We start from the raw sequence: 22,976 nt of genomic DNA on the forward strand, positions 1-22,976 counted from the left end.
CCCAGTCCTTTTCTCTGCATTGAAGATGAATGGAGGGGAGACAGAGGCTCCTCTCCATTCATAAACTGAGCAGAGTTACACACAGGTTACTCTGCTCAGTTGTCACAGGACACAGAGCGATCAGTAACGAACACTCTGTGTCCCATTCATAAAAGAAAGGGGCTGGTAATTGGCCCCTTTCTCCGCTATCCATCCTGACAGATTCCCCCCCTCACAGCCCGTGGGAGAGGAGAGGGAAGCCGGCTGCAGAGGACGAGGGGGGTGGAGGGGGAAGACACAGCAGGGCGAATGAGAAGGGTGCCAAAGAAGAAGGGGGCGCTAGAGTAGGACAAGTCGGGAATGATCGGTGCAGCAGGGACAACTGTGAACACCGCAATCCTCCATACATAGCTTTTCAGGTGAAAGCCGCGGGAGGGAGAGAAGTAGAAGCGGCTGATGAAAACCATGCATGGGGGGATCCATGTACACAGCTGTCCCGTCGCACCGATCATCCCTGACTGTCACTGGACATTCACATGTGTGCAGAAGTGACAGGGGGCCATGAGCGCGCTCTTCTTCTTCACAGAACCCGCTCTGTCACTCCTGTACATGCACGGCAGTGTCACCAGGCGCGAGGGTCGTCCTCGCAACGCTGGCTGGCCAGGGAAGTGTAGTGGTGGGTGGAGCAGTCCTCTGATGTCACGACTCCGCCGACCGAGTGCCAAGAACTAAAATGCCCACAGATTCGGGAAGATTGTGGGGCTCCTAGCAGGTGAGGGGGTGACAATAAAAATGTAAGGACAACTGCAGGAGGCATGTAAAGCCTTATGTATTTTAAATGTGCTAATGCTTTTAAAATGATGACAGTGGGTTTACATCCACTTTAAATGAAATCATGTTATGGTCACTGCTACCCAGATGTTCTTTTATATGAATATTAGTAATAAGCTCTGCATGGTTTGAGATTGCCCTTTAACTGTCCCAGCAGTGCCATTACTCCAGTCAATTTCCGGGTAATTAAAATCCACTATTACCACTGTCCCGGCACTTGCAGCCCTTTCCATCTGTACAAGGAGCGAAGTCTCCACCTCCTCACTAACATTGGGTGGCCTATAACAAACTCCAATGATAACCTTTGTAGTATGCACACCCATGCACAGTTCCACCCATAATGCTTCAGACTCATCACACTCTCCATCAACTAGGTCCTCTTTCACACTCGCTTTGAGATCACTTCTCACATAGAGACAGACACCACCGCTCCTCCATTTTACCTTGTCTTTCCGAAAGAGCATAGCCAGGAATATTAATAGCCCATTCATGAGAAGAATGAAGCCAAGAAACAGCAATACCAATTAGATCATAGTTCTCCTCAAGCACCAGAACTTCCAACTCCCCTATTTTGCTTGGCAGACTTCTGGCATTGGTGAACAAACATTCATTGTCTCATTTTGCAAACGTATGTTGCTTATTTTTTTATTTTAGTACAGGTAGTACCATTTTTAATGGTTGTTTGTAACATAGGATCCTTCATATCATCTGCCATAGCCCTCCCCCATCTATCCCCATTCCACCCACCAATAGGGGCTGCCCCCTGTCTCCCCCATTATAATCAAATTAACCCCCCCCCCCACACACACACACACACACACACAATCCTAGTTTATATACTCCTCCAGCCTTCCCAAAAACCTTTCCTCCAGCACATTAGACCCCCTTTCATTTAGGTGCAAACTATCTTTAGCATATAAGTTGCACCCCAATAAAAAGTCAGCACAGTGCTCTAAAAACAAAAATCCCTCCTCCTTACACCAGGTCTTTAGCCATGCATTCAGCTCTCTAATCACCCCCTGATTTTCCTGTGTTGAATATCACCTTGGAGGTCCTTCCCTTCAACTTGCAGCATAGTTCTTTAAATTGGTTCATAAGGAGCCTCCACCTTTCATATATTCGGTCATTGGTTCCTCCTAGTAATTTATCCAAAACATTCCAAATCCTGGATCCAGCGAGACAGCAAACCATTTGGTTGAGGCGATCCTGGCTACAAATGATTCTATCAGTCCCTCTGATTATAGAATCCCTATTACCACCAACTGTCTAGGCCTACCTGCACTCCCCTCACCACCCCTACTAGATGGGATGCCGGCTGTTAGGGGAGCAGTGACCTCTAGGGCTGCCACCCCTGAGCTTGATACCCCACATCTTCACCCAAATCTGTTAGGGTGCTCAAACCCAGGGCTGGCCTTCCTTTTCTGTGAGCCCCTACCACTCCCTCTAGCTGTATTAACCCATATTCCGACCTGATATTCGTGACCTACCCCTCCACTCTCCCCATTTACCCCACCAGCCACCTGCTCAGCGAGCAGAGGACCCCTTTCAAGGTTGTCAGTTCTGTCCAGTGTTGCAATTTGCTCCTCCAGATCTATGATGCGAGCTTCCAGAAGGGCAACCTGCTCAGATCTGTCGCAGCGGTATTCAACCTGGAGCTGTTGCTCCATTGTTGTATACATGTGGCACACTGTGCACTGCACAAAACCTTCAAACTTGCTAACCCCCATTTTCCCAGTTACAATAACATTACTAACAGAAAATTTCAGATGTTACTTACAGGTTTGATGACTCTTGTTATTACCTCTAGCAGAAAGGTTGGAGTTGCTAGCGGGTCAGTGGGAGCCAGATCATTGACGAAGGCACTTGCTTGCCCTCTCACCCCTCAATTTTTCTAAAGTTTTTGAAAAGGCTGTTTTTCCCGTGGTTATTTTTCTTAAAGGGGTAATGGGTGCTGAAGGGTGGCTGTTGCTTGGGGTGTTTTTTGCACATGGGTTGGAGTTTCTTATAGCAGCAAGCAGGGGTCTTAGGTTTTTGAAGGTGGACATGGTCAACAACAGTAGGTGAACTGTAATGAGCTGGGTCCATCTTGGTATAGGTGTACTTTTCCTACTCAGTGATGTCAATAAGGGGCTATTGATCATCAGGCTGCATCAGGTAAAAAACTGCTATTAAATTGTCCCCGAGCTGGTGTAACTGTGACTGGGGAATGGGATAGCAATGTGGTGGTTTATACAACTGATGTGATAACATGCCTTCATTAACCTAAGACTCATGAAAAAGTCAGTTAGGTAGATTATGGTTGATAAATATATTGTTTTTATGTATGGTTTGTTAATGAAAGACTGCTTTGGACATTTAAATCCAAATTATGTGGTTGTCATTATTGCAGCCGCAACATCAGCAATACATCAGTCATGCCTTTTCGGTGTCCAGGAAGGCAACTTCCCCTGTGCTGTCCAGGGTGGGCAGGGCTATGTGGGTATACAACATGTGGTTATTGATATCTGTCCCTCTACCCGGGGTTAAAACCAGACTGATCAGGATCAACCAAAATCGAGATAACCCAATTCAATCGGCTAGCAAGCACTTAGGCCAACATTTTAGTGTCAATGTTCAACATGGAAATCGGGCAATAGGATAAGCACAAGTTTGGGTCCCTTCTGGGTATGTGAAGCACCACCTCGGACATAGAGGATGGGAGAGCACCAGCATCCAGGGAATAACACATCTCATGGAAATGCGGTACCAGCTCCTCTGCATACAATTTATAAAATTACGTGGGTCAAGCTTATTGGTATAAGTCAGACGCAAATGATCCACCTCTTCCAAGTAAGCAGTCAGGTCAGCATCCGCATTTGTCACCCTAGAACTGTAAAAGGATTTATAGTAGGCGGCAAAATGTTCATTAATCAGGATTGGGTCTGTTAAAAGATCACCAGAAGAGGACTTAATCCTAGAAATAGTGACAAGGTTAGATTGTTCCTTAGCTAGCCAGGCAAGCAATTTACCATTCTTCTCTTTGTGCTCAAAAATTCTCTGGGACTGGAGCAAAGTAGACTTCTTAGGCCCCGTACACACGAGGCCGGTGATCCGGTGGTGTGTACGAGGCCTTAGTGTTAGAAGTGTGCAACAATAAAGCCTCACCTAAGGGCTTCCTTCCAGGAACGATGGGTCTGATCATCCTGGGAACAGGTTTAAGCCTTCTCCAAGAGCGTAGAACCTGCGCTCCGCTTGATCCAGCTCGGCTTGAGAGGTCTGACATACCTGCTTAATAAATAGTATGATAATTGCCCCTGGTGACTGCCTTAAATCCCATCCCACGTGATGCTTGATGGTACAGAGCCAGCATTATGCTGTCAATATTCAACTAGTTGTGGGCAGTAAGCCGTATGTAACAAGTCAAATAAATTCCTTAAGTCAGGGGGGCCAGGATTTGATGAAGTGAACATGCGTAGGGCCGACCATTTTGCCTAACATTCTTTGAACCATTAAAATTAAATGCAAATTAACAAATACACTGCCCAACAAGAATTCTCTTGCCTCTGTGGCTGTGTGTTGAAGAGTCTAAGGATAAGCTTGGGCGTGTTATTTGGATATACCATATTTATCAGCGTATAACACGCACCTTCACTTTAAGAGAGAAGTTTCTGGATTTTTTTTATTTAAAATAAAGAACTGTGAAGCAAAATAAGGTTCACTGCCCATCAATGCAGCCTTTGAATGCAGCCTCACCATTGCCATCAGTGCAGCCTGATCCATGGCCATCTGCAGCCTCTGAGGGGGCAGGGAGGGGGTGGGACAAGCGCCAACAGATTACATACAGGAGAATCTCCTGTTTGCTCGGCGGCCTCTTTAATACAAAGTCACCCCTCCTATGATAGACAGAACAGATGTCCAATGGCAGCCCAGGAGACAGGACTTCCTATTACAGATGCCACTGAGTAAACAGGAGATTCTCCGATATGTAATCTGACAGGGCTCTTCCGGCCCCCTCCCTGTCCCCTCCGAGGCTGCCAGAACGTTAAATATGGTATATCGTTTTTGTGGCCCCCCAACAAATCCCAGTGGCGCTCAGGGATTCATTGGGGGCCACAAAAGATATATACAGAGGCGTTGCTAGGGGGTGCGGGGGGTGCGGTCCGCACCGGGTGACACCCACTAGAGGGGTGACACCATCCCGATTTAAAAAAAATAAAAACATTTTTTTAGCTGACATGTGGGGGGGGGAGGCCCCCCCCGCGACTGCAGCGATGAGCGCCACGGAATCGGAGCACCGAACGCCGCGGTACAAGAGGAGGGGGGTTGCGGGGTGACACCGCAGCACCACCCATCCCCTCCTCTCACAGCCACGGGCTGTTAGCGGTAGTCGGCACACAGGCACAGCCCCCTCCTCTTTGTGTGTACAGAGGGGAGGGGCCGAGGGGACCTTCTGTCCATGTGCCGTGGCGCTGCCTGCGATGATCTGAGGTACTGAATGGGAAGGGGGGGTGTTTGCACCTGGGGGGATTTCACTGAAGGGGGGTGTTTGCACTGAGGGGGGGTTGTACTAAGGGGGTGTTTGCATTGAGGGGGTTTTCACTAAGGGGGGTTTGCACTGGGGGGTTGTACTAAGGGGGGGTGTTTGCACTGGGGGGTTGCACAGAGGGGGTTTGCACTGAGGGGGGGTTGCACTAAGGGGGGTGTCTGCACTGAGGGGGTGTCTGTACTGAAGGGGGTCTGTGTAACATGCAGGGGTCCAGAGGTGCAGGTGCTTGTGTAATGTAAAAGGGGTCCAGAGGTGCAGGGTGCTGTGTAATGTAAAAGGGTCTCCAGAGGTGCAGGGTGCTGTGTAATGTAAAGGGGTGCAGAGGGCTGTGTAGTGTAAAAGGGTCCAGAGGTGCAGGGGGCTATGTGATGTAAAGGGGTGCAGAGGTGCAGGCGGCTGTGTAATGTAAAAGGGGTGCAGTGATGCAGGGTGCTGTGTAATGTAAAATGGTCCAGAGATGCAGGGTGCTGTGTAATGTAAAGGGGACCAGTGATGCAGGGTGCTGTGTAATGTAAAGGGGTCCAGAGGTGCAGGGTGCTGTGTAATGTAAAAGGGTCCAGAGGTGAAGGGGGCTGTGAGATGTAAAGGGGGCCAGTGATACAGGGTGCTGTGTAATTTTAAAGGGGTCCAGTGATGCAGGGTGCTGTGTAATTTTAAAGGGGTCCAGTGATGCAGGGTACTGTGTAATTTTAAAGGGGTCCAGTGATGCAGGGGGCTGTGTAATGTAAAGGGGTCCAGTGATGCAGGGGGCTGTGTAATGTAAAGGGGTCCAGTGATGCAGGGGGCTGTGTAATGTAAAGGGGTCCAGTGATGCAGGGGGCAGTGTAATGTAAAGGGGTCCAGTGATGCAGGGGGCTGTGTAATTTTAAAGGGGTCCAGTGATGCAGGGTGCTGTGTAATTTTAAAGGGGTCCAGTGATGCAGGGTACTGTGTAATTTTAAAGGGGTCCAGTGATGCAGGGGGCTGTGTAATGTAAAGCGGTCCAGTGATGCAAGGGGCAGTGTAATGTAAAGGGGTCCAGTGATGCAGGGGGCTGTGTAATGTAAAGGGGTCCAGTGATGCAGGGTGCTGTGCAATGTAAAGGGGTCCAGTGGTGCAGTTGTGGAGAGGGGTACACAGTAGTAACAAAAAGATATTGAACGATGCAGAGGTAAGCAGGGGCACAGTGGGGTGTTTTTACATTTTTAATGTGGGGGGGGTGTGCCAGATATTGGATCCGCCCCGAGTGCCAAATGCTCTAGGTACGCCCCTGGCCTATAGGCTCCTGAGATGTGAATTCCGGTTCTGGAGAAAGAGAGGTGGGGGAAGGGGACAAAGAAAAATGGAGAGAAAGAAGAAGGGATAGAATGAACAAGAAAGATGGATAGGGAGAGAGAGAAAAGGGGAAGAAAGGAGAACAGAGAGCAAACAGTAGGGTAAAAAATATTTGAAAAATTTTATTGGGAGGGGAGGGGTGACACCATATTTTACCGCACCAGGTGACACCAACCCTAGTGACGCCACTGGATATATATATATATATATATATATATATATATATATATATATATATATATATAAATTACCGGTGGGGCCGCATTAAACTGGAACGAGGGCCGCAATTGGCCTGCGGGCCGGACTTTGGACATGCCTGCCTTAAGTAGTACTCTAACTTTGTTATAAGGGTACAGTGGTACGCACACAAATTGGAGTGCCTACCTTACGGCATAAAACACAGTATAAACGACTATCCTCAAACAAGGAAACACGCACGGTAATAAATTATTTAACCACAATAGACCACACTTTGCAATAAGAATAGCACATACGGTACCTGCCTTTCAGCATTAACAATTAGTCCGCAGGTCAAAGCATTTTGTATGCAGTAAATGAGTATTTGATAACAATGTGCCACAATCTCTACAACTGCAGTGCAGCAAGCATAAATAGTTTTAACAGACTTATGTCATCTGCTTCAGAATTTTAAAAACACTCAGCAGTAGGGGGCGTGGTTTGGATATGTCCGAGTGAGGAAGCACATCTCCAGAACTCCTCACATTTCGCAGCTCAATTACCCTGATCCGGCAGATTCTTCCCTTCCACACGGGCCACAACGGTACCGGAGGGCCTGCTTTCAGAAATAAAGCCCCTGCACAACTCAGTACCGGCACCATAGGCTCCTATTTCGGTGGCGGAACACAGCCGCGTGACGGGACATCTAAAATGGCGGCCGGGAATGGCAGGGGGTGGACGCTGCAGTGAAGAACACAGCTAAGCCTCCAGCACAGCCGCAGCCCGGAGGGTCTCCCATCCAAACACCGCAACTGGTAAGAGATGTGACCTCCCCTGAATCCCCCAGCTCTTCGGCCTCCTGTGGCCTGGGCTCAGACATGTCTGAACTGGTGGGGGACAGAGACTTAAGGCAGCACATTTCGTCTCTCCCTACACAAGAGGACCTGGATCGCTTTGCCATGAGAGTTGAAAAGGACTTTAAGCAGGACACAGAGCAGCTGAAAACTGACACTACTCAGTTTGGCAACAGGTTAGAGATTTTGGAGCAGACTGTGGAGGAAGCCGTGCCTGTTATAACCCAGCTTAGGGACAAGTGTGCAGCTCAAAGGACAGTTAGCAGACTTCTGGGAGGGCAGACTAATCCTGCGTGGGGCCTTTAATATTAGCCCTGTTCCACTGCTGGATACTTCGGAAAAAAAATCTTCCCATTCTCACGCCTTCTTACGGCATTTTAGAAAGACCCTTGGTGGATTGCTGGAGAGCACTCCATGCCTCTGAGAAGGACTATAGCTACTTTTCCAGTGTGCACAAAGTATATACTAGAATTGACTAACTGCTAGTAGACCAGGATGCTCTTGACTTACTACTGGGGGCGAGCATTGAACAAATTACCATATCAGACCACACTCCTGTGACTCTCACTTTTTCACTAACACACTCTCTTGCCAAGGCGAGGTCCTGGAAATTAAACTAAAATTTACTGGATGACATGGGGGTGGTGGCAGGGATACAAGAGACTCTGATGCACTATTTCGCTGAAAACGCCAATGGGGAAATTAGTGATGGAATTCTTTGGGAAGGCCACAAAGCAGTGGTTCATGGCACGTTTATTGCCATGGGAGCCAAGCTTAATAAGGAGAGGCTGGCGAATTTCCGGAGAGTGCTGCGGGCGCTACAAAGTGCTGAGCTGAGAAATAAATGCACATCTGATCCTGACAAGCTCCGCCGTCTGTTTTAACTCAGACAGCTTTTCTCAAAATTACTGGACCGTAAAATTAACCGTAAGCTGCGCTATATGGCTCATACTTATTATGAGCATGGCAACAAGAGTGGCAGGCTGCTGCCACGCGCTCTATGTAAAAAGAGACTCTTGGCACATGTGCATAAGCTACACTCCCCTTCGGGAGAGCCCGGTCAGCATACCTCAGTGCATCCATGTTTCATGACTATTATGCAGCTTTGTACATCTGGACTCCGCCTCCTCTCCGGTAGCCATTAAGCAGGCCCGAATTGCCACATACCTCTCCTCAATTGGGCTCCCCACCCTATCCCGGAACAGGCAACAGACCTGGAACACCCTATTACTTCAGTAGAACTTTTGGCCACCATCAAGTCCTTGCCCTCTGACAAAAGTCCCGGGCCCGACGGCTTTACTAGGGCATATTATCTAAAAAAAATCAATAAGTCACAGGCCCCCTTTTGCACCTTCCTTAACTCCTTAGCGACCACTGGACACCTCCCTCAAGAGTCCTCGTTGGCACATATCACTGTGCTCCCAAAAGAAGGTAAGAAGGTAAAGAGGGTAAAGACCCCACTCAACTGCAGAGCTATCGCCCCCTTTCCCTTTTGAACACAGACCTTTAGATCTTTTCTAAAATCCTCGCCAACCACTTAAAACATCTCCTCCCTGATTTAATACACGCGGATCAAACCGTTTTTATTGTAGGACGGGAAGCTAGGGACAACTCAAACAGGGCCATTCAGCTCATTCACTGGGTGCACACACGGATTCGAAAGCCTCCCTACCTGATTTTGTCTTCTGACGCGGAGAAGGCGTTTGATCGCGTGGACTGAAATTTTCTCAACGCCATGCTTTAGGGTACTGGTTTAGGCCCACACATGTTGCGCTGGATCTCCACTGGATCTCCACTTTCTATGTATCTCCAGGTGAAGGTGAGTGGTGGCCTCTCCGCAGCGTTCCCTTTCCGGAATGGAACGAGGCAGAGTTGCCCGCTTTTGCCCCTTCTGTTTGCTCTGGTCTTGGAACCATTGCTGCAGAGGGTCAGGGCGAATCGGAGCATCAGGGGGGTGCTCGCGGGCTCCCTCGAACATAAACTCTCCACCTATGCAGATGACATACTTTTCCATGTTGTTGATCCCCTTGTCTCGCTGCCAAACCTGTTGGGGGAGCTGGCTACGTATGGAGAGGTCTCGAACTTTCAGATAAATTATACGAAATCAGAGATACGGACAATTACAGTCCCCCAAAAAGTAGCGACTTCACTGAGGGACTTCACTACCTCCTCAATGAAATATTTAGGCGTCCAGCTCACGAATCGTCTTAACTCTTTTTATCCACACAATTATGTCCCCTTACTGAAGAAGATTACTCAGTATTTTCTGACATGGGATAAGGCCCTATTCAAGTGGGTGGGCAAGACGAACATCCTGAAAATTACAGTATTGCCCCGTATCCTCTTTCTCCTGCAAATGATACCGATACGCCTACCAAAACGCTTTTTTGCAGACGTTCGCAGCCTTTTTATAAAATTTGTGTGGGGAGGCAAGAAACCCTGACTCGCCATGGCAACACTATAAAGATCCAAGCTAAAGGGGGGATTGGGCATCACTAACATATTCCAATACTATCAAGCGATCGCGTTACAACATATTTTGAACTGGAAGTTTCACACGTCCTTTAAGCTGTGGGTTCCCCTTGAGAAGACAATGGCAGGGCAGGACTTATCCTATGCGCCTTGGGTCCCCTCGGAAGACAGGGGGCTCTCTGACTGGGTTTCCCTGCTGACAATACACTCCCTGACGTTGTGGGACAAAATTAATCTCCGCTGGCACCTGTGGGTGGATACCCGTGGTTCTCTCCCGAAGAGATGAAAACCTCCCTCAGGACTTGGGTGGGTGACGGAATTGTTAGCCTGGCAAGATTTGTGGAAGGGGGTACACTGACGTCATTGGATACCTTAAGAGAAAGATATGGTAGTTTCCCTTTTGACTTCTGGAGACACCGCCAATTAGAGACTTTTATTGCAAAATGCCATAAAACGGCGTGGATTAGAACCACTCTGACAGAATTTGAAAGTTTGTGGATATCTGAAGACCCACTGCCCCGTATGATTTCAGCGCTATACAGTATAGGCTGCTGGAGGAGGTGACACCTAGCTCCACTCCCCTTTATATTAAAGAATGGGAAAGGGACCTCCAGTCTAACTTTACTGAGGAACAATTTCCTCCTGACACACTCGAGCTCGGTAGATTCCAAGACCCAAGAAAACAACTACAAACTGTTGTCGCGGTGGTACAGGGTTCCTACCACCCTAGTTAGAGTCTTTCCTACAGCCTCCGATAGGTGCTGGAGGGGATGTGGACAGGGCACGTTCCTACATATTTGGTGGGAGTGCCCAGTGTTGCAGCCGTTTTGGGACATGATTAGAAAACATATATCTGACAGCCTGGGTGTTGATATCCTTGCTCAGCCAAAACATTTTCCACTTCACGTCTCGTTACAAGCAAAGTGCTCTCCATTACCTCCTCAACGCAGAAAAACACCTTATACCGATACATTGGAAAAGCTTGCATATTCCAAGCGAGCAGGATTGGTTGGGGAAGGCGGGGGAGATCATGGAGGCAGAGAGTTGGCTTGCTGACTGTAGAGACACTCGCAAAAAATGTGACCTTACTTGGGCCGTTTGGAGAGCCCACGTACATGACACAGCCACGATATCATCTAGCTTAAACGTTGCATTGCTCACCTTGGCAGATCCTTCCTTCGGGAGACTCGTCCAGGCGCACCCCCAGTCAGCAACCACGGGCTCCACTGCATAGTGGTTCATCACACCAGCAAACCCAGTGGGGGCCATTCCACATGCCTTCATATCCTTATCTATCTCTCCTTTTTCTCTTCTGTTTCTTATCTGACTCTATCTCTTTTCACCCCCCTCTCTTTCACTGTTGGTTGCGTATTTGTTTTACCTATGGGACACCTATGTGTCCTTTTTTGGGCTACCTGGACGGTCCTCAGGTTCCTAGCCGTTCTGGGTACTTCAAAATCGTTAATGTTACTTATGCGTAGGGGAGCCATAATTGCTGCTACTCTAGAGCTGGAGCGTCTGGCCAACCTTCCCTCTTCCAGTTTAGAGGGGAGGCCCTGCCCACATGGATCGAATATCCGGGTCAGGCGGGGTGCCCCGATGTCTGTACATTACTGATAGTGGTTCTCCGCGGCGATATGAGATGGTTGTCTATGCTCGTACTATGCTAAACATACCCCCTGGTGTTCCTTCCCCCCCTCATCACCCTCCTCTTCCCCCCCTTCCGTTTCCCCTCTGTCCCTCCCCTGGTCTCCTATCCCCCCCCCATCCCTCCCGGTTGCTTTGGCTTTGTTGTAAAGTCATACTGTTTTTTTTTTTGTAATAAAGAAAAAAAAATAAGATTGTACAAAAAAAAAAACACTTAGCAGTAACAAGACCTAAGCACTAAGTGGTGGATTATACCTGTGAGTCCCGCAGTAGTTAGTTTGCAAGCTGTCAGTCTGGCTGCTTCATGTCAGGCTATGTATGTTTTTTTTTTTTTTATAATTACAAACTTCAAAACATGTTGGATGTTTAGATAAGCTGTAAAAAGAGATTTGTTTGGCTGTGCAGCAATATTAGTTCATCAGTTTTAGGGTGAGGATATGAGCACTTAAGCCAGTGATCCAACCCAAACAGAAGTCTGGGTGTTAGGACTCTGATCACTTGACCTCTCAAAATATTTTTACTATTTCCCAGCATGCTCAGCGGTCATGAGAAACTCCTACTACTTGGCTGAGAAAAGTATGCATATTTATAACCTAGCTTCACTGTAGCTCATCATACTAATGCCAAAGGTAACAGTGTCATCTATTGACAGAAGGGAGGAACCCCAGATCAACCAAGTTTAGGAGAAACCCCAAATGATCACAAAGACTACAAATTAGCTACAACCCAGCAAAAGCTAAATTTACTGGTAGACCCTTTTTAAGACAAGGATGCTACATACTTATTTACTGCATACAAAATGCTTTGACCTGGGGACACATTTTTTATTCTGAAAGGCAGGTAATCTATGCGCTATTATTATTGCAAAGTATGGTCTATTGTAGCTAAATAATTTAATTCCATGCAAGTGTCCTTGTTTGATGATAGTCGATTATACTGTGTTTTAAACTGTAAGGTAAGCACTCCAATTTGCATATATAGGCTCAAAAGGACCACCTCCGAGTCCATACTATAAAGTAGTGCATGCAACAAAATCTAGTGACCATCCAGATCGAGCAGCAAGTCCAGCAGCCTGAATGGTAGGGTTCAATGAATTAGGACACTAAGTAAGTGGAATGATAGTGGTGCCCCACCTAAGGTGTTTTAAGGCTAAGGACTAAATGTGTTTCCTGGAAAATGCAAATGTGGTGGTGATACTTCTTTAGAAACTGGAAAACCAGAGAACATTTGATCAGGGAGTTCAAGCCACCAGTATTCCAGGAGATTATGTTAAAGACTGCCATGGATAGGAGGAGTAATAGAGCGGGCCTAAGCACCAGACCAGGGCCAAATCCAGATGGTCATTCAAGTAATAGCAAACACTGTACACACTTGCACAGAAAAAAAAAACATTCCTAAGAACACAATAAGTAAAACAGTAATAGCAAACACTGTACACACTTGCACAGAAAAAAAAAAAACATTCCTAAGAACACAATAAGTAAAACAGTTACAGCCAAACTAAAAACTATGCTTGGAAAACAATTAACAAATCTCCTACATGAGAATAGACAACCCTCCCCACACGCCGTCTCTATGCTAATGCATGTAAATATGCGGCCTTGCCATTAATGCCCAACCTCCAAGAGGCTGCATATTTGCGTGCAGTCGGTGAATAGGGGTTAAACAACTGATGTAAAACAACAAGAGATTTCCGCGCTAGTGTCTAATATATATATGAAAAAAAAAATCATGGTAATGAGTCCAAAAGTGATAAAATAATATAAATAATAGTGTCCATAAGTTGTCCAAAAATTCCTTGCGATTCTTGAAATGAATCCAAAGTGCACCTTCCACCATGAAATATAAGAGATGTACCCTTACTTATGGTTAGACTCCACATTATAGGAGCCTAGCAAAGCAGGGATTCACACACCCCATCACGGATCCATCCATGGAAAACAAACAAAAAACGGCAATGAAGTCAGCCTTGCAAGTCAAAAGGAAAGCTGTCAGGGCTTGAAAAGAATTTAGGCACATCGCTGGCAGAAGAAAACCTCCACCGCAACAGCATTAGTGGCGCATTGGGTGCCGGGCCGGACTGGCCTACCGGGAGACCGGGAAAATTCCCGGTAGGCCGCCTGCTGTCCATCAAAAATTTGTCAGCTCAGATGCCTGTGGGCCACAGCGGCGGCCGCCATTGCGGCCGCACTTTTTAATTATACGCCTGCCCGGCCCCTCTCCAGTGTCATGTCTCTGTCACATCACATTGTCGTGTATGTATAAAAAGCAGCGGCGGGCCGGCGGGTTGCGGCCGCCATGCTCGCCGCTGCACTTTCCTTCCTTTTCGCGCTGACTGGACCCGTGGAGCGGCGAGCATGTCACGTGTCTGAGGGAGGGGAGGAGCCGAGCAGCTCTTGTTCCATCTACCCGTGCGGCGCCAGCACCGCCCAGTGCAGAGTCACGTGTGAAGGCAGAGCGCCCGCAGAGGAGAAGAAGTGAACGCTCGGCCACCCCTGGAACATAAGGTGAAAATCCATACTGTCTGTATCTCGACTCTCTCTCTCACCATATAACGGTGCACCCCCCCTCCTCTCTCTGTCACCTACCTTTGCTGCCCCTGGAAATTGTAAACTAATTTCAGAGAGGAGAGGGAGGGGGAGTGCACCGTGCAATGGTGGTGTGAGAGAGATTATGCAGTTTACAATTTGCAGGGGCAGAAAAGGTAGGTGCAGAGAGGGGGGGGTTGACCATGCAACCCCCCCTGTATAAACAGTCCAAATTACAATTTGCAGGGGCAGCAGAGGTGAGAGAGAGGGGGGGGGGGTTGCATGGTGCACCCCCCTTTCTCTGTCACCTTTGCTGCCCCTGCAAATTGTTATCTGGACTGTATAATCTCTCTCACCATTGCATGGTCAAACCCCTCCCCCCCCCCCGCACCTACCTTTTAAATGCCAAAAAAACACAATAATCTGCCTGCGCTTAGGACCGTGAATTGGGCTGCTGCCCCCCCTGGAAACCAGTGGCGGCTGGTGCTCAAAATTTTTTGGGCGGCGCAAACGAGAAAAGAAATGTGCCCATCAAATGCAGCCACTGTGCCATCAATTGTCACCACTGTGCCATGCCAAACGCAGCCACTGCCATGCCATCAAACGCAGCCACTGTGCCATCAATTGTCACCACTGTGCCATGCCATCAAACGCAGCCACTGTGCCATCAATTGTCACCACTGTGCCATGCCATCAAACGCAGCCACTGTGCCATGCCATCAAACGCAGCCACTGTGCCATGCCATCAAACGCAGCCACTGTGCCATCAATTGTCACCACTGTGCCATGCCATCAAACGCAGCCACTGTGCCATCAATTGTCACCACTGTGCCATGCCATCAAACGCAGCCACTGTGCCATGCCATCAAACGCAGCCACTGCCATGCCATCAAACGCAGCCACTGTGCCATCAATTGTCACCACTGTGCCATGCCATCAAACGCAGCCACTGTGCCATCAATTGTCACCACTGTGCCATGCCATCAAACGCAGCCACTGTGCCATGCCATCAAACGCAGCCACTGTGCCATGCCATCAAACGCAGCCACTGTGCCATCAATTGTCACCACTGTGCCATGCCATCAAACGCAGCCACTGTGCCATGCCATCAAACGCAGCCACTGTGCCATGCCATCAAACGCAGCCACTGTGCCATGCCATCAAACGCAGCCACTGTGCCATGCCATCAAACGCAGCCACTGTGCCATCAATTGTCACCACTGTGCCATGCCATCAAACGCAGCCACTGTGCCATGCCATCAAACGCAGCCACTGCCATGCCATCAAACGCAGCCACTGTGCCATCAATTGTCACCACTGTGCCATGCCATCAAACGCAGCCACTGTGCCATGCCATCAAACGCAGCCACTGTGCCATCAATTGTCACCACTGTGCCATGCTATCAAACGCAGCCACTGTGCCATCAATTGTCACCACTGTGCCATGCCATCAAATGCAGCCACTGTGCCATCAATTGTCACCACTGTGCCATGCCATCAAACGCAGCCACTGTGCCATGCCATCAAACGCAGCCACTGTGCCATGCCATAAAATGCAGCCACTGTGCCATGCCATCAAACACAGCCACTGTGCCATGCCATCAAACACAGCCACTGTGCCATCAATTGTCACCACTGTGCCATGCCATCAAATGCAGTCACTATGCCATGCCATCAAACGCAGCCACTGTGCCCTTTAATTGTCGCCACTGTGCCCATTCATGCCGCTGTGCCAATTGTCCCCACTGTGTCACTGTCCAGACATCCATCCACCTCGGAGCTTTATATTATAACCTGCTGGGACTTGTAGTTCTCCATCGTCTCAGGTGCATGCAATCCACCATCTTTGTTCTGTTTTTCTCACTGCTGGGACTTGTAGTGCCATTGATGGTGGATTGCATGCACCTGAGCCCCAGGAGACGATGGAGAACTACAAGTCCCAGCAGGTTAAACATACAATAAGGCTCTGAGGTGGATGGGTGTGGATTGCATGCACCTGAGCCCCAGGAGAAGATGGGGGAACTACAAGTCCCAGTAGGTTATACTATAAGGCTCCGAGGTAGATTGGTGTCCGGACATCCATCCACCTCGAAGCCTTATATTATAACCTGCTGGGACTTGTAGTTCTCCATCTTCGCCTGGGCTCAGGTGCATGCAATCCACACCCATCCACCTCAGAGCCTTATTGTATGCATAACCTGCTGGGACTTGTAGATCTCCATCTTCTCCATGAGCCCCAGGAGAAGATGGAGAACTACAAGTCCCAGCAGTCTTACTAAAATTACAGGCTCCGAGGTGGATGGGTGGGCATCAGGCAGTCCACCGCTGATTTTGAGTCAATAAAAAATGAGGCGATGGGATGAGGCAATGCCGCAATGGCATGGCTTACCTTCCCAGCTCCGCTGGGGCAGTGTAAACGATGGAGCTTCCGTTTTTCGTCTGTAAGACAAATCCCGGAAGTAACAACAATAGTAATGCTCCCGGCACCCATAGTGGATACGGACGCATGAGAAGCTATTCAGCACTGTGCAATGTGCCCAAAGGCGGGATAAAAGCCCGCAAATGAAGCGCCACGTCTGCAATCTAAAGATTGCATTGACGTGTCGCTTCATAGGGCAATGGTGGCAAAGGTGAACGTGATAGAAAGTATATAGTCCAATTGTAGCCTCAGGTCTAAGGCTATATGATGTCTGACCGGTAAGACCGCATGAAGGAGATCACATAAAAACATAAAACACAATAGTCTCTAGTGGGAGAAGTACTATTGATTCCAGTCAGGGCTTATGGATGCAGGTTCTTGCAGTGAGGAAAGGTGTTCCTATACAGCTGATACAGCATTCGTGGTGGTCCCGGTGCTCCCCCACAAGGGTCCCCACTCACCAGATCCAACTCCCCGCCAGGGGTACACAGCATGTAGTAGGTATAGTGGAAAACTGGAAAGCCTATCCTGTGTCATATCTTTACATAATACACTCTTCAAATGTGCTTTCAAATGATTTTCCTTTTGATGAAAAAGAAAATAATGACGTTATGCTGTGGGGCTGGTATGAAATTATTTCCAGGGCTGGTTTTCATTCCCAGTCCGGCCCTGATTGGGTGCACAGGGGAGCTCTTCCCCATAATAGGGCTGGGGGGGAAACTCGAATGCATGGAGCATCAGCATGCCCATCAATGGGCATGCCGATGCCCATTGATGGGTGGCCTAATCGATGGGTGGTGCATGTCATAACCCCATAGGGAGGCGCACAATGGGGACACCCGGTGGGCAATGCAGACATATAAACCAGACAAAAAATTATAAATAAGAATAACCATGATAGAAATCATATGTTGTAGAACATTGATTGCAACTTGGAAGCTTTGATAGTACCCGAAAGGAAAACATTTGATATAAAATATGCTTCACTTGAAATTACAAATTGCTTCTTTGTTTTCCTCAGTAATTCCTGCTGCTGATCTGTCTGAGCAGATCTCCACTGCTGGAACTGAGGCATCTGGAACAGGAAACATGAAGTTCATGCTGAATGGAGCTCTTACAATTGGCACAATGGATGGAGCTAATGTGGAGATGGCTGAAGAAGCAGGAGAAGAAAACATTTTCATATTTGGCATGAGGGTGCCTGATGTAGAACGTCTTGACCGAGAAGGGTAAGAAAGTATATATTTTGTGCACAATGCCTAACTCCTCCCATGTATGCTGAGTATAACACAGTATATGACATCTCAAATAAGTCAACAAAAAATGTAACCATTTAACAGTGAAAAGTATCACACTATTTACACTAGTATACTGGCTGAACTACAGTTAGTTGCTAGCTGACCCGAGAGTTGCAAAGCAGTAACTTAGTTTGTGCTGTACAAATGCATGCAGTTTTGTTCATTTGTAGTGGGCTTTTGTAGTGGGCATGTGGTTTTCTGCATGCTTTTTTATGTGTGTTTGTAATGCTGCATTTCACTGCTGCATATTAACTACTTCAGCCCCGGACCATTTGGGTGGTCAAAGACCAGGCCACTTTTTGCGACTCGGCACTGCGTCGTTTTAACTGACAATTGCGCGGTCGTGCGACGTGGCTCCCAAACAAAATTGACGTGTTTTTTCCCCACAAATAGAGCTTTCTTTTGGTGGTATTTGATCTGCGGTTTTTATTTTTTGCTCTAGAAACAAAAATACAGCGTCAATTTTGAAAAAAAGTCAATATTTTTTACTTTTTGCTATAATAAATATCCCCAAAAAATATATAAATAAAAATTTCCTCAGTTTAGGCCGATACGTATTCTTCTACATATTTTTGGTAAAAAAAAAAAAAAAATCACAATAAGCGTTTATTGATTGGTTTGTGCAAAAGTTATAGCGTTTACAAAATAGGGTATAGTTTTATGGCATTTTTTATAATTTTTTTTTTTACTACTAATGGCGGCGATCACTGATTTTTTTCATCACTGCGACATTATGGCGGACACTTTTGACACATTTTTGGGACCATTGTCATTTTTACAACGATCAGTGCTATAAAAATGCATTGTTTACTGTGAAAATGACACTGGCAGTGAAGGGGTTAACCACTAGGTGGCGCTGTAGGGGTTAAGTGTTCCCTGCATAGTGTTTCTTACTGTGAGGGGGATGGGCTCTGTGTCACATGACACTGAACTCCGCTCCGAGTACACGGAGCAGAGATCAGTGTCATTGTCACTAGTCAGAGCGGGGAGATGCTTGTTTACACATGTCTGATGTGGGGGTGCAGTAAAAAAAATTCAGGGGGCAGAGGATGGGAGGTCAACCAGTTAGTGAACAGAGTGTCAGCAGAGGATAGAATCAGCAGTTTGTAGGTTTGTGTACAGAGGCTACTGGTTTCACCACTGGAGATACCACCACTGGAGATGCAGAGGACAGGGATCACCGCTGGAGAGGGAGAGACAGTGTCACTGCTGGAGAGGCAGTGGAAACTGCCTCTGAATGTAGTGGAAATTCATCAAAATTGCAAGCAAGGCACGCTGCTTAGTCCCACTGGAAATGCATGACAGTGGGGTCCAAGCAGTGTGAACCGAGGCTAAAGTTAGTTTGTGTAACGAATACAGATTTATCCAAAGTTACGAATTATCCAAAATAACGAATGCCGCATCTAAACAGAACAAATTAATAATAAATAATAATAATAAAAACTTTTTATTATTATTATTGTTATTTATTATTATTAAATTTGTTACGTTAAACTCGTTTAGTTATGTCATTCATTATTTCGGATAATTTGTAACTTTGGATAAATTTGTATTTGTTACGTTCAATAACAGCCAAATTTGAAAGGAAATTCCAATACCTATAATTTAATAATAGTTAAATATATAAATAAATAATATAGTTAATAATAGTTAAATTATTATAAGTTGGTTATTTCAGATTTTCAAATTTTAGGATTTTCGCATTTCCAAATTTGCGAATTTACAAATTTGCAAATTTGACAATTGATTTCGAATTTGTGAATTTATGGATTTAAAAATATTTTAATTAACGAATATTCAGAGAAATTTGTTAAACAGGTTTTTGTGCATTCAGATAATTCTGAATTAACGAATTTGTCAAAATTTGTTAAAATTATTTGGAACAAAACAAACTGTACATGTCTAATGCATACTAATAGTCTATTGGCCTTGCTTGCTGCAGCTTGGCATTGCATACTATTGCTGAGTCTATCATCAGCTAGGACCCGCGGATCATTTTGCACCCTTGATTCCCCCAGGGTACTTTTCCTAATGTGTAGCTTGCATTCATATTTTTAGCCCCAAGCACATTACTTTTACTTTCCCTACATTGAACCTTATTTGCCATTTAGTTGTCCACCCTTCTACTTTAGACCCCTTTCACACTAAAGATAACACCTGAAAAGCACCCTGAAAGAGCTGCTCCATTCACACTGGAGAGGTGCGCTGGCAGGGCGTCAGAAAAGGTCCTGCTAGCAGCTTCTTTGCCCCTGCCCATTGAAATCAAAAAAGTTATTTTTTTCCTCAGTTTAGGCCAATATGTATTTTTCTACATATTTTGGGTAATAAAAATTACACTAAGCGTATATTTATTGGTTTGCGCAAAAGTTAGTGGCCCGGATTCACAGACACTGGCGCATATTTATGCCGCCGTAGCGTATCTCCTTTACGCTATGCCGACGCAGCGCAGAGAGGCAAGCATGGAATTCAGCAAGCCAATGGTCCCAACGTTGCACCAGCGTTGCGTATATTTCGTAGGCGTAAGCCGGCGTAGGTGGAAGTGGGTGTGACCCCATGCAAATGATGGTCCGAGCGAGGTGCAGTGTTTTACGCCCGGCGTATCATGAACGGCGCATGCACCGTGACGCGGATGTATGGTCAGCACCCCTATGCGCATGCTCACAACTACGCCGGCGCAACTTCCTTAGATACGCCGGCCCACCGGCTTATGCCGAGCGCATAAATACACCCAGCCATACGCCCGTCCAGCACAAAAGTACACCAGCTTTTTTGTCTTCCCCCTGGAGCAGAGTACTTTTGCGGAGCCATGTCTGATGCTAAGACTGACAGAGAGAGGAGGAAGAAAAATTTCCCATCTGAAGAGAGGGCGATCCTGACCTCAGCAATAGCACAGTATGATGTGTACCTCCATGGCGCACAGAGTGCCAGGACCAGCAAGGCAAGGAAGAATGAGATCTACCAGAAGATCACCCTGGAGATCAATGCTCTTGGGCATGAGACACGGACCTCCAAAGACATTAAAAAAATAAATGATATGAGACGGCAGGTCAGGGAGAAGCTGGCCAAGGTGAGGAGGCACCTCAGGGGCACGGAAGGCGGACCAGCTTCTTCTCTGAAGTTGGCAGCTGAGGAGGAGGTGATCGCCAGCTGCCTGGAGCAGGAGCAGGTGGAGGGCCTGGAGGGCTTTGACTCCAGTGATCAGGACTTGAGGACAGGTAAGTGTGTTTTATCCCCCATCCGGTGTGTAGCATGTGAGGGGGTGGAAGGGAATATGTGACAAGTGTGTGGGTCCACCAACATGTGAATGCTTTGTGTCATCCACAGATGTGCTGGAGGGAGCTGGGCCGTCGTCTGCCGGTGTCCGACCCACGCCATCCCCGGAACATCTGCCTCAGCCTGACCCCCTGGGAAGCCATGATCCATCGGTGGAGGGGATTGCCCACACCTCTACTCTAGTGGTAGTTGAGGAGGAGATGGTTGATCTTGTGGAATGCCTCTACTTTGATGAGGCTTCCATTTTCCCCGGACCCTCAGAGACCTCCCCGCCCATCAGGGGAACCCCATCCAGGGCTACCCCATCCAGGGCCACCCCCTCCAGGGGAACCCCATCCAGGGCTACCCCCTCCAGGGCTTTTACGTCCAGACGGACTCAACCGGCTACTTCCCATAGGAAGGCTCTGGCCAAGACTAGGGGTGTAGCCAGTTCCCTCCAAGAAGGGCTTGAGAGGGAGCAGGCAAGACAGACGCGCCACATGGCCGATATTGCTGGCGACCTGCATAGAGTGGCTGACAGCCTGGCCTCTTTTGCTGGGTCCTCGGACATGCAGCAGTGCATCAGCCAGCAGGCTGCCCATACCCAGGCCATAACAGACTGCCTGCATGACATCAATGCCAATTGTGCAGCCATGGCCACAAGTCTCTGTGACCAAAGTCAGACCCTGGATGCCATTCATCAGCATATGTCAGTAGGGGCTCCCTCGTCATCTGGGGACAAGCAGGCCACCCAGGCCCGGTCCACTGTGGCAATTGTGGAGCTGCAGGCCACATTATCTGGGATCCTGGCAGAGGTGAAGAGCCTGGGGGAGGCTGTGCAGGCCAACACTGCTGCCATCCAGGCAGACGCCTCCAGCGGCAGACCAACGCCCGCCAGCTGCCGATACAGGCGGATACTAACTCTGTTCTCACCCGCATTGCCGTTGCTTTGGAGGGCATGCAGGCTCCATCTGCCATCAGAGCCAGGAGTGACAGACCAGGGGATGGACCTCCTCTTGATGCCCCACCCCCCCACCCGAGGCTCCCGCCAGACAATTGAGGAGCCGTACCCGTGGCACCAGGCCTGGCCCACGAGAGGGCAAATGACTGTTCTCTGTTTTTTTTTGCTCAGAGTATGAGCCTTATTTTTTTTTTTTGTTGGACGTGCACAGAAGTATGTGCCGTCCTCCGGTAAGGGCATGATCCCTTTATATTTTTATTTTTTTTTCACTGCACACGGTGAGGAGTGCAGAAGTGGTACCCAGACACCCGTTTGCAGGGGCAGGGTTTTCCCGGTGCTGCTACAGTGTGACTGGTGTGTGTGTGTGTATGTGTGGGTGACATTCCTGCCAGCAATGCGTGTCACCTTGGATCGTCAGGGAGAGATTACCCCCACGACCGTGTGAATGTGGTATGAATGCACAGCAACATCATTTGGGCCTTGGCGTGGCGTTGCTGCTCCCAAGTCCTGCACGGTGGACTTGGGCTAAACCAATGTGAGGTGGATGTGGTGTGTGTGAGCTAGGGACCACAGTGGTGTGCATGCATGCATTGTCCGTGTGCCATGATGAATGTGTGTGTTTAACGTGCAAAGATACATTCCACAAGGCAACTCCTGACTGCTGTTTCTTCAGCAGACGGGGTAGCCTCGGGCAGGGGGGGACTGCCTGGTTCGGGGGT

General features: G+C 47.9%; 1 pseudogene; it reads left to right on the plus strand.

The window, feature by feature from the left end:
* LOC120917474 overlaps positions 1–22,976 on the plus strand; it is a 1,233,721-nt pseudogene that overhangs the window by 1,148,421 nt on the left and 62,324 nt on the right.

This window comes from Rana temporaria, chromosome 11 (assembly GCF_905171775.1).
Source record: "Rana temporaria chromosome 11, aRanTem1.1, whole genome shotgun sequence".
Classification (NCBI taxonomy): domain Eukaryota; kingdom Metazoa; phylum Chordata; class Amphibia; order Anura; family Ranidae; genus Rana; species Rana temporaria.